Genomic DNA, 12,189 nt, shown 5'->3' on the forward strand with positions numbered 1-12,189 from the left:
GGTTGTTTAGTGGAAGCCAGAACTGGAGAATTCCATTCCTAAAGCCCAACAGGGCTGAACAAACACCACTTGTGCCAGTTTAACCAAAAAGCTGCATTTTGGGCTGAAGTGTATCGAAACCGACCGTGTGCCCTCCTTGCACTGGGAGGGGGAATGTGCCGCCACTGGGACTATGGGAGTACTGGGAAGGGAAAGGGGGAGCCCCTGGGTGTACTGGAATAATGGGAGGGGGAATGGGGAAGCTGTGGTGGTACTGGGAGATGGAATGGGGGGCACTGGGTGCTCTGTGCACCAGCCCCTTCTCCTGACCACCACCTCAGGCTGGATGGCAACCACAGAAGCCCAGGGTGAGGGGATCCCCGGTGTCCCCCAGTGCCCCCCAGTTTCCTCAGTGTCACGGCACACTCTCGTAGATTTTGCTGGTATCCTGTGGTCGTCCATGGGGTCCTGGCAGCTCTGCATAGGTCACCGTGGTGTCCTTGGGGAGGGCAACACTGGGGAGCCCTGTGAGAGACACTGGCTGGGGGGACCCGGCTGGGGGTGACACCAGCGGGTGACGTGTCCCTGTATTTCCCTGTCCCCGTACTCACCCCCTGCCCGCTCGGTTTTCACAACATGGGTGTACAGAACCTCCTCCTCCTCTGGGGGGGCCAGGGGCTGTGGATGTGCCCTGTGGGGATGGAGGGGTTTTGGGAGCACATGGAGGGTTCAGGGTGTGAGAGTAGAAGAGGGGTTGTGAATGGAGCCCCCCACTCACCTTTCCTGCTTCTTCCTGGTGGCTGCAAAGGAGAGGGAAGGGGTGACTGTGGGATCCCCAGGGCCCTGACCACCCATGGGAATCCTGAACCACCACCAGACCCTCAATTCCCCCAGGACCCCTGAGCATCTCTAGAGCCCCCCAGAACCCCTGAACCGGTGCCCTGAGCACCCAGAACCCCAAGTGCAGCAGGGAGGGAGACCCTCAAAAATCCCCCAGGACTTTGAAAGAAAACCCAACATTGCTGTGTGACCCTCCCACACCTGCCCAAATCGCCCAGGACACTCAGCCAAGGACACTGGGGGCTCAGCACAACCCAAGTCAGGAGCTGTGGGTACCACCCTATCACCCCTTCAGTCTGGGGGCTTCCCACCCCTCTCGGGGAACCCCGTCCCCCCCATGGTCACCCACCAATGCGGTGCCACCAGTGCCAGGCCATGATGACACCCAGGAGCAGGACCAGGAACAACAGGGAACCACTGACCCCTGCAGCCACTGCTGGGGACAAAGGGGAACACAGAGGGGTCATCCATCACCCCAGGGGTCCTGCAACCATTGTGACCTCAGGTGACCCATCCTGTTTCCTGTTCCCTGTTCCCTTTCTGTCACTGCCAGAGAGAGTGGGGGAAAACTGAGGTCACCGACAACCCGGGAGTGTCAGACCACCAGGGTGACCCCCTGTGAGCCCACCTGTGACCCAGGGTGTGCCAGGGATCACCTCCAGGGCCAGCTCAGGGCTGAGTGCCCGGAACACACGGTGCCCGTCCTGTCCCAGCTGGTTGGTGGCCGCGCACTGGTAGGTGCCCGAATGTCCCACATTGACTTCCTCAATCTCCAGGACGGGACCCCGGGCCACCTCCTGGCCATTGTGCTGCCAGGTGAAGGTGACAGGGGCTGAGCCCACCTGCACCGAGCAGCGCAGGGTCACGGGGTCACCTGCGTGCACCTGGTGTGACAGGGGACCAGGGGTGATGGTGACATTGGCCACGGGCACTGTGGGGACACAGACAGGGTGAGGGTGGGGGGAGGGGCTGGCAGCCAGCAAGAGGGACAGGGACATGGGGATGAGAGTTTCCTGGAGCATGCTGTGGGTGAGGCCACCCCCAGCCTGAGGGTCACACTCACCAAGGACAGTGACATTCAGGGGGACACTCTCGGCCGTGCTGTCCCCATCACTGACCCGGCACTGGTATTGGCCGCTGTCATTGTCCCCAACATGGCGCAGCTCCAGGCAGGGGCCAATGCCCAGCGGTGTCCCAGAGCCCCCCCGGTGCCAGGTGAAGGACCGGGGACCTGTCCCCATGGCCACCGAGCAGCTCAGCACCAGGCGGTCCCCCAGTGCCACCTGTCCCTCGGGGGGCCACACTGACACGAACACCCCCAAGACGGGGACCCCTGTGGGGAGAAACAGGTAAGATGATCTTGCCATGATGGGTGGAGGACACAAGACGGGAAGGAGGGGGGATTGGAGGGGAGCACAGAGGACCCCAGGGAGAAGTGGACCCTGGGAGGTGCGTTGGGATCTGGTGACCATGGAGTGACCCCATGGAAAGGTGGAGAGAGCCAGGCAGGGATGGGGGACTACACAAGAGACTGAGGAGACTCAGGGAATGATGTGGAGTTTGGAGAGGGGTGGGTGGACCCAGGGACGGAAGTGCAACCAGAGGGTTGAGCGGGGACCTTGGAAGGGGTGTGGGATCCCAGGGAGGGGTGGGGGGACAGAGAGAGGGATGAGGGATGTGGAGAGGGAACCGGGCAGTCATGGGGTAACAAGGAGGTACTTGGGAAATTTTGGGTGACGCAGGGAGGAGTGAAGGGAGGGATGAAGGATGCAGGTAGAGGGGGGAAGCCCTCGGAGGATGTCAGGGTTGCCTGTCCCCATTCCTGCACTCACTGCACACTGTCACTGTCACCAGCTGCGACTCCCTCCACTGTGGAATTATAGCCCCCACCCAGCCCCTGCAGCGGTAGCGGCCGCTGTGGTGCAGGTGCAGGGGGGACAGGGACAGCTCGGTCCTGTCATGGGGCCCTCCCAGATGCTTCCCTTCATGGAAGAACTGCACACTGGTGAGTGATTTGTCCTGCCAGCTCCGGCAGCACAGTGTAACCGTGTCCCCCTCCAGCAGCGGCTGCGCCGGCACCTGCAGCACCAGCCAGTCTGGGGGACAGAGGGGTCCTGTCACACCGGGGGCATCTGAAGAGTCCTGATGACACTGGGGGGCATCAGGGGCCACCCATTGCAAGGGAAGAGTCCCCTCAGACCTGGATGCTCTGGGATGTCCCCGTGTGCAGGGGACGGACTCTGGTCACACCAGGAGGTGACCCATGGAGTGGAGACAACCCAGAGCCCTCAGGGTCTCACAGGTTCCCGGCTGGAGACCCTGAAACCCCCCTTACCATTTAAGACTGTCACGGGGGGGCTGCGCCCACTGCCGGGTCTGTCACACTCGTAGCTGCCACTCTTGGTGACAGTGAAGTGTCCGGATCTTAGCTGTCCCCAGCGCTGCCCATCCTTGTACCAGGTGGTGGCACCGGCAGTCCCTGAGCCCTGGCAGGTCAGTGTCACCTGGTCCCACAGCACTGCTGGTGTCCAGGGAGGCTCCACCAGGATCTCAGTGGTCTGGGCACCTGTGGGTGACAGGGGACACCAGCCTGCCAGGGCCACCATGGGTCTGGGGACAGTGGGGTGGGGACATGGCATCTGCCGAGGACTCACCAGCGAGGCCGAGGGTCTGGGCTGGAAGGGAGAAGGGACAAGGGCTGGATGGGAGTGGCCCTGCAGGGACAGCAGCACCTGGGGAATCCGGTGCTGTGTCTCACTGCAGACTGTCCCCAAAGGAACACTGGTGTAGCACAGAGGTGTTGAGGTAAGACACACCTCAGTCACCCTGGGCTGAGGCAGGACATGGGGACACTGTGGACACCCCATGCTCATCCAGGACACCACCACCATCCTCACAGCTCCTGTCCCAACAGCCACATCGTCATTGCCCTGTGCCCATGATCCCATTCTAATGGCACCTGTCTTCATGCCCCATCCCCATGGTATGTGGCCCTTGTCCCTGTCCCTGCATCCCTGTTACCCTGTCCCTGCCTTGGGGACCTCAGGGGACCCCACAGCCCCCCTGTGCCCCCTCCCCACCGGTCTCTGCCTCACCAGGGCCCATCCCTGGGGTGTCAGGCCCGTGCCCGGGGCACTCACCCCACAGGAGCAGCGTCACCTTCCCGGCCATCCCCGTGTCCCCGGCCACGTGCACTGGCTGTCACTCGCTGCTGTGGCCACCGGTCCCCTGGGTGGCGGCTCTTTGGACAAAGGGGAAGGAAACGAGTTCACATCTCTTCCCCACGTGTAGGTGGCCCTTGGTGGGGGCAGGGTGGGGGAACAGGCTGTGGGCAGGCTGGGGACACTGAGGGACATGTGGGTGATGGTGGGACGTGGTGGGGACACGGGGGGGACCCGGTAGGGCCACGGTGTTGCCAAAATTTGAAGGCTGGGAGCTGTAGGAAGCCAAGTATAGGTCTCCTGGGGGAATCAAGGTCCCCAGGCTGTGGGGTCCTCTGAGGTCCCCAGTGGAGGTCCCAGGGGCTGGAATTCCCAGGATGGGGGTCCTTGGGAATGGAGGTCCTGAGGAATGGCACTCCCGGGATGGGGGACCCAGGGAGGGGGGGCAGAAGGAATGGGGGCTCCCATGGTTGGGTTGGCAGGGAAATGGGGCTCCCAGGGATGGGCAGTGGCTGGCTGGGCCTGTGGGTTGCAGCTCCTTCCCTGGCTGCCTCAAATTTTGGGGTGACCCACGGCCCAGAGCTGCCCCCCTGGTGTGCTCGTGGTTTGCTGGGGGTCACCACAGGTGGATTCTGAGGGGCTCTGGGTCTGTGTTCCCCTGCCCCCAAGGAGCATTTTTCCTCTCCTCATTTCCATATTCTTCCTTTTGTCCCTCAATTTCACAGCCCCCCAGTTCATGCCTTGATAAACCCTGGGGAGCTCCTGAGCCGGTACCAGGTGCAGGGGAACCCGGGGAGGGGAAAAGGAGGTGTGTGGGCTGGAGGGGAGGTGGGGGGTTTGGGGGCTGGGAGTGTCCGGCCGTGTCCCCCCACACTTTCACTTTCTCTCTCCCGCAGCAGAAGGAAGAGGCCGTTTGTGCTGAGTCAGGGAGGGGCGGGTTCTGTCCTCGGGGGACACATCCAGGGGGTCCTGTCCCTGTTCAGGGATGTCCCTGTTCTGTGGGTGACACATCCTGGGGGTGGCACAGCCCAGCCGGTGGCGTCCTGTCCTGGGAGAAGGGCAGGGAGGGCTCAGCCCGCGAGCTCCGTCACGGCCGAAATGGACTCGACTTGGGGAAATGAATTGAATTTATCATTCCTCAGTTCAGAGCTGAAAAAGGAGAAGTGAAACACCTTCCCCTCTCGGGAACTGCTCCAGCGGGGGCTTCCCGGCCCTGGCAGCGCGATGGCAGCCGCGACGTGCGACAGTGACCCGAGGCCGGGACTCGGCTCCCGCCGTGCCGGGGGCTCCTCCCCGGGCTCCCGGGTCCCCTCGGCCCTCCCGGCACCTCCGTCCCGGCGCCCCCCGCCCGCCCCGGGGCCGCGCCCGGCGGAGGCTCCGCGGCAGCTCCGGGGCTCAGACGCCGCTCGGGGAGCGCCGGGTGCGGGGCTCTGGGCACCGGGGGGCTCCGGGGGGCACCGGGCAGGGCTGGGGCTGGGGCGGGCTTTGGGGTTGGATTTGGGGACACCTCCGGCTGCCCTCAGCTCTGTCCCGGGGCTCCAGCTCGGCCCGAGGGGTTCGGCAGCTGCGGGATCGGTGCCCGTGGCCACGGGGCGGCACCGCCGCAGGACCCCGAGCCCTTGGCCGGTGTCACCGAGAGGGGACAAACAGGGAGCGGCAGCTCCTTCCCCTGAGCGGGGCAGCTGCGAGGGAACCAGTCCGGAAATGCCCCAATTGATCATTTTGTCCCTGTCCCCAAGGGACTGAGAGAGCCCCAAAAATCCTGCAAATCCCACACGGATCTGCTCAACAACCTGACCGGGACCCTCCTCCGTCCGAGCTGACCGGGCACAGCTGAACAAACAAAAACCATTTCTCCCGGTTTAATCAAAATGCTGCGTTTTGGGTGCAATGGGAGGGACAAGGGTCCTGTGCCCGCCCGGCACTGGGGGAGGGAGTGGGGAGTCCCTGGGGGTACTGGGAGCACTGGGAGCACTGGAACGGGGAGCTCTGGGCAGCTCCACATGGGACCCCCCACTCGTGGCCCCCACCCAGGCACGGTGGGCACCCATGGGAGCCGGGTGTGGGCGGGGGCGACACACTGGGGGTGCCCTTGTGCAGGGACCGGCAATGCCCCCAGTGCCCCCAGTGTCACAGCACGTTCTCATAGATGTCACTGGGGTCCTGCTGTCCTGCGTGGGTTCCCAGCAGCTCCACATTGGTCACTGGTGGATCCAGAGGTGGGGCGGGGCGCAGGGATACCTGTGGGGGCCCTGAGAGTGACACTGCTTGTGTGAGGACCTGGGTGGAGGGTGACACCCGTGGGTGACGTTTCCTTGTGTCCCCCTGTACTCACCCCCTGCCCTCTCGGTGCTCACGATGTGGGGGTCCAGCACTGCCACCTCCACTGGGTGGGGTCCTGTGGGGATAAGGGGGATCTGAGGGGTGTCTGGGGAGGGGGAAAGGGGAGTCCTGGCTGGAGCCCTCCACTCACCGGTCCTGGGGCTTCCTGACGGCTGCAAGGAAAAAAGGAGGGGGTGACCGTGGGGAGCTCGGGACCCCTGAACCTTCCTGGGACCTCGGCAGCCCCAACCACGCATAGGACACCCAAATCCCCACTGGAGCCCTGATTCCCACTAGCCCCCTGAGTCCCCTAGGCCACTAGAAGCACCCCTGAACCCCCCAGAACTTCTACACCACCTCAGTGCCCCCAATTCCCCCAGCGTCCCGCACCTTCTGAGCCCCAGAATCCCAAGATCAGCAGGGAGGGTCACCCCCCAAACTCCCACGGGACCCCAGAAAGATCACCCAACGTCCCTGCACGGCTCTCCAAGAGTTCTCCAAACCCACCAGAAGCTCTCAATGCCATTCCAATGTCCCTCAAAGCCCACCCAAAAATGGCCCTGGAGCCCAACCAAGACCCTCCAAATTTACCCCACAACCCTCAGCAACCCAGCCGAGGTCACTGTGGGCTCCGTTTCCCCCAGCTCAGGGGCCCTGGGTGCTGCCCTGTCTCTGCCCCCACGCTGGGGGCTTCCCCTCACTCCAGGACGCCCATCGCCCCCATTGTCACCCACCCCAGCGGTGCCAGCAGTGACAGCCCCCGATGACAGCCAGGAGCAGGAGCAGGAACAGGAGGGTCCTGCCGACATTCACAGCCACTGCTGGGGACAGAGGGGGACACATTGGGGTCACCTTGAACTCAGGGGATCCTGAACACCCCGGTGACCCCTTGTGAGCCCACCTGTGACCCAGGGTGTGCCAGGGGTCACCTCCAGGGCCAGCTCAGGGCTGAGTGCCCGGAACACGCGGTGTCCGTCCTGTCCCAGCTGGTTGGTGGCCACGCACTGGTAGGTGCCCGAATGTCCCACACTGACGTTCCCAAGCTCCAGGACGGGACCCCGGGCCACCTCCTGGCCATTGTGCAGCCAGGTGAAGGTGACAGGGGCTGAGCCCACCTGCACCGAGCAGCGCAGGGTCACAGGGTCACCTGCTTGCACCTGGTGTGACAGGGGACCGGGGGTGATGGTGGCATTGGCCACGGGCACTGTGGGGACACAGACAGGGCTGGCACCTCGGGAGGTGGGATGGGAGTGCTGTGGATTGGGTCAGCCCCAGCCCGAGGGTCCCGCTTACCCAGGATGGTGACATTCAGGGGGACACTCTTGGCCACGCTGTCCCCATCACTGACCCGGCATTGGTATTGGCCACTGTCATTGTCCCCAACATGCTGCAGGTCCAGGCGGGGGCCGGTGCCCAGTGGTGTCCCCGAGCCCCCCCGGTGCCAGGTGAAGGACAGGGGACCTGTCCCCATGGCCACGGCACAGCTCAGCACCAGGCGGTCCCCCAGTGCCACCTGTCCCCCGGGAGGCTGTGCTGACACGGACACACCCGAGAGTTGTACCCCTGTGGGAGAGGGGACACCAGAAGACACTCAGGGACCCGCGGGGGCAGGCAGAACAGAGAAGGGCAGGAGGACCCAGTGAGGAAGAAAGGGCACAGAGCTATAGGGGGCTTGGAGAGGAACCCCAATAAAGGATGAGGAGTTTAGGGAGACAACACTTAAAGAGGGATGGGGGGGACACCTGGGAGGGTATGGGGACACAGGAAAGACATGATGGGACCTGGGGACCAAGCTGGGAGATCAGAGAGGGATGTGGAGAGCCATGTAGCTGTGAAGGGACCTCCAGATGGGAGGACATGGAGGGGGACCTGAGCAGTGATGGGGAGACGTTGAAGAAGTTTAAGAGGAAGATGGGAGTACCCACGTAGCACTGGGGGACCCAGGGAGGCTGTGGGGGCTCCCCGTGCCCATCCCCGCACTCACTGCGCACCGTGACGCGGAGCCGGGCGCTGCTCTTCCGCACGGTCCCCCCCTTGGAGCGCACCTGGCAGCTGTAATTCCCCGAGTCGGAGACCCCCACGGCGGGCACCAGGAGCTGCGAGGACACCTGCGGGCCCCCCACCCACTGCTCGTCTCGGTAGAAGAGGTGCAGGAGGGGGGCTGGGGGCTGCAGGGGGCTGGGGCTGCTGAGGCAGCTGAGATGGAGGGGCGTCCCCTCGGTGAGCTTGCGGGGACCCTCCAGCACCGGAGAGAGCTCTGGGAAGGAGAGGGGAGGAGGATTTGTGACCCTGAGTCCACAGGGAGGGGCTCTGGGGGTGTCGGGCTGGGGGCTGGGGCGTGCTCACCGTGCACTGTCACTGTCACCGGCGCTGACTCCTGCCACCCCCGTGATACCACGGAGTCCATCTGGCCCCCACAGCGGTAGCGGCCGCTGTGGTGCAGGTGCAGAGGGGACAGGGACAGCTCAGTCCCACGGAGGGACTTTCTGACCTCCTCATTCACATGGTAGAATCGCACCCCAGTGACCAACATGTCCCACCGGAATCGGCAGCGCAGTGTCACCGTGTCCCCCTCCAGCAGTGGCCACGCCGGCACCTGCAGCACCAGCCAGTCTGGGGGACATGTTGGTTCCGTCACATAGCGGAGGCCCGGGAGATCCTGATGGAGCCCCCCATTGGGTCACAGCCAGAGCACCAGAGGTCCCCAATTCCATAAACAGGGTCCCCCTGCACTGGGATGCTCTGGGATGTCCCCGTGTGCAGGGGATGGGCTCTGGTCACACCAGGAGGTGACCCATGGAGTCCAGCCCATCCACAGCCCTGGGCATCCCCACAGGTGCGAGGCTGGGGACACGTACCCCCCTCACCATTTAAGACTCTCACGGGGGGGCTGAGCCCGCTGCCAGGTCTGTCACACGTGTAGATTCCTCGCTCAGTGACAAAGAAGTTGTCGCGTCCCTCCTGCCCCCATCGCTGCCCGTCCTTGTACCAGGTGGTGTCACCGGCTGCGCCCAAGCCCTGGCAGGTCAGTGTCACCTGGTCCCACAGCACTGCTGGTGTCCAGGGCGGATTCACCAGGAGCTGGGTGGTCTGGGCACCTGCGGGTGACAGGGGACACCAGCCTGCCAGGGCCACCACGGGGCTGGGGACAGCGGGGTGGGGACATGGCATCCCCTGAGGACTCACCAGCGAGGCCGAGGGTCTGGGCTGGAAGGGAGAAGGGACAGGGCTGGGTGGGGTGGCCCCGTGGAGACAGATGTCATGGGGACATGGAGTGTGGGGCCTAGCCACAAACTGTCCTTGTGTAGCATGGACCTCTCGGGGACAGGGACACCTCAGCCAACCCATGCTGTCACAGATAAGCCCCACCAGCCCCAAGGCCTCTGTCCCCACGGCCCATCCACATGGTGCTTGTCCCCTTGTCCCTGTCCCATCATCCTTGTGCCCCATGCCTGTCCCCACTGCTGCCACAGCCCCATAATTCCTCTCCCCACATTCCTGTCTTTCCAGTCCCTGCCCCATCTCCTGAACCCACAGCCAACCTACAGCCCTGGTCACCATATTGCACTGGCTTTGCTGGCCTTGGGGACCTCAGGGGACCCCACAGCCCCCATGTGCCCCCTCCCCACCGGTCTCTGCCTCACCAGGGCCCATCCCCGGGGTGTCAGGCTCGTGTCCGGGTCACTCACCCCACAGGAGCAGCGCCACCTTCCCGGCCATCCCCGTGTCCCTGGCCATCCAGACTGGCGGTCGCACACTGGCAGTGGCGGCTGTCCCCTGGGTGGTGGCTCTTCGGCCAGGATGGAAGGAAGGGTGGTCAGGTCTCATCCTCATGCGTAGGTGGCACCTGGTGGGGGCAGGGTGGCCACAAACTGGGGACAGGATGTGGGCAGGCTGGGGACAAGGCTGGGTGGCACATGGTGGGACATGGGGCTCTCAGAAGTGGGGGGCTCAGGGGTTTGCGGAGCCAGGGATGGGTGTCCAGGGGAATGGGGGGTCCCAGGGATGGGGGGACTCAGGGCTGGGAGTCCCAGAAGAATGTTGGCTCCAGGGATTTGGGGTCATAGGATGGGGGTCCTAGGGATGAAGGTGCCGGGGGAATGGGGGATTATGTGGGAATGTGAGGGTCCTGGGAGAAACAAATCCATGGGTGAAGAGGGATTGTAGGGGATGGAATTTGGGGGAGACTGTTCCTTGGGAATGGGGGTCCTGGGCCATGGAGATATTGGAGAATGGCAGTCCTGGGATGGGGGTCCCAGGGAGGTGGAACATAAAGAATGGGGGTCTGTTGGTTGGGTTCCCAGGGGAATGGGGGGCCCAGGGATGCGCACTGGCTGGTTGGGTCCATGGATTGCAGCTCCTTTCCTGGCTACCTCAGATCTTGGGGTGACCCAGAGCCACGCAGAGCCCACTCAAGGTGCTGGTGACCTGGGGATCACCACAGGCAGATTCCGAGTGGCTCTGGGTCGCTGTCTCCCCAGCCCCCCAGGAGCTTTTTCATCTCTTCTTTTCCATTTCCTTCTTTTCTCCCACAGTTTCACACCTCTCAGTTGCATGGCTTGATGAGTCTGGGGAGCACCTGAGCAGGGAACAGGTTGAAGTGACTCTGGGGAAGAGGAAAAGTGGGTTCTGGTCCAGCAGGAGGAGATATGGGGGCTGTGGCGGATGGGGGTATCCAGCTTTGCCCCCCCCAACACTTTCTCTCTCCTGCAGCAGAAGGAAGATGCCGTTTGTGCAGAGGGAAGAGTTCTATTCTGGGGTCATCCAGGAGGGTTGTGTCCTGTTCAGGGGTTCCTTGTTCTGGGAGTGAAACATCCTGCGGGGATCCTGTTCTGGGGGGGACACATGCTGGCCAAGAGGGTCCCGTCCTGGGTGATGGCAGCTCCAGGAGGGTTCCAGACTCCTCCATTCTCACTCGTCCCCTGCAGGATGTGAGCCGGCAAGAGCAGCTTGGGAATGGAGCCCCAGGCAGGAAGGAGCTCCCCAACTCCTCCTCCTTGAAGCCAGTGGCCATCCAAGTGCGGGGCCCAGCCATGGCCCAGCCCCAGTGCACAGGGATGGGCATTGGCCAGCCCTGCTCTGGCCAGCCCCAGGTGGCAGCCACGACCTGAGGCTCCCCCCGCCCCCTTGGCTTTGATTCTGGCAGCTTGAGAGCTGCTGCAAAGGTGACAATTCTGTGGCAGGAAAAGGCCTGGCTGTGGTTTGCTGGGCCCTGCAAGAAGCACAAAAGCCAATGGGAGCCCAAGCAGTGGCTCTGCGAGGGCCTTGGATGGTTTTCAGAGCAGGGCTGGCTGCAAACCTCCCTGCAGGGGCAGCTGTGAGGGAAGCAGTCCGGAAATGCAGCAATTGATCATTTTGTCCCTCTCAGCAAGGGGCTGAGAGAGCCCCAGAAGTTCTGCAGATCCCACACCCATCTGCTCAACATCCTGACCGGGACCCTCCTTCCTGAACAAAACCTGCAGCCCTTTGGAACCTCCCAGAAAGAATGTTTGTGTTCTGGATGTGGACACCAGAAGAGAGGGAAAAGTGTGGAAATACTGAGCAGGGGCTCCAGCCGTGGATCTGGGGAACAGGGGTGTCCCAGCAGGAGCAGGAAGTGCCCAGGCAGGGGAATTCAGGGCAGGGTGGAGTGCATTTCCCAGGGAAGTAGACCCTGAGGGACACACGGGCATTTCCACAGATTCCTGTGCTCTGTTCCAAGGATGGACAGAGTTTCTCCCCTGTTGGGAGCAGAAGCCATGGGAAGTAAATCAAGTTTGAGGGTGGGAAGGAGGAAAATGGGCAGAGTTCCTAAATGTGGCCCAACCAAAGCCTTCCCTGTGGGCTGGGTTGCTGCCCAGCAGGCCGGGAACAATCCCATGGACCTGCTGGACACTCAGGGAGATTC

The 12,189-nt window shown here is 63.3% G+C and overlaps 1 pseudogene; it reads right to left on the bottom strand.

Moving 5' to 3' along the window:
* Positions 1–394: 394 nt before the first annotated feature.
* Positions 395–10,022, bottom strand: LOC136302885 (Fc receptor-like protein 5; annotated as a pseudogene).
* Between the last annotated feature and the right edge of the window lie 2,167 nt (positions 10,023–12,189).

The sequence above is a fragment of the Chamaea fasciata genome, unplaced genomic scaffold (genome assembly GCF_029207755.1).
Source record: "Chamaea fasciata isolate MVZ Bird 193981 ecotype frontalis unplaced genomic scaffold, bChaFas1.0.hap1 SCAF_31, whole genome shotgun sequence".
In the NCBI taxonomy this organism is placed as follows: domain Eukaryota; kingdom Metazoa; phylum Chordata; class Aves; order Passeriformes; family Sylviidae; genus Chamaea; species Chamaea fasciata.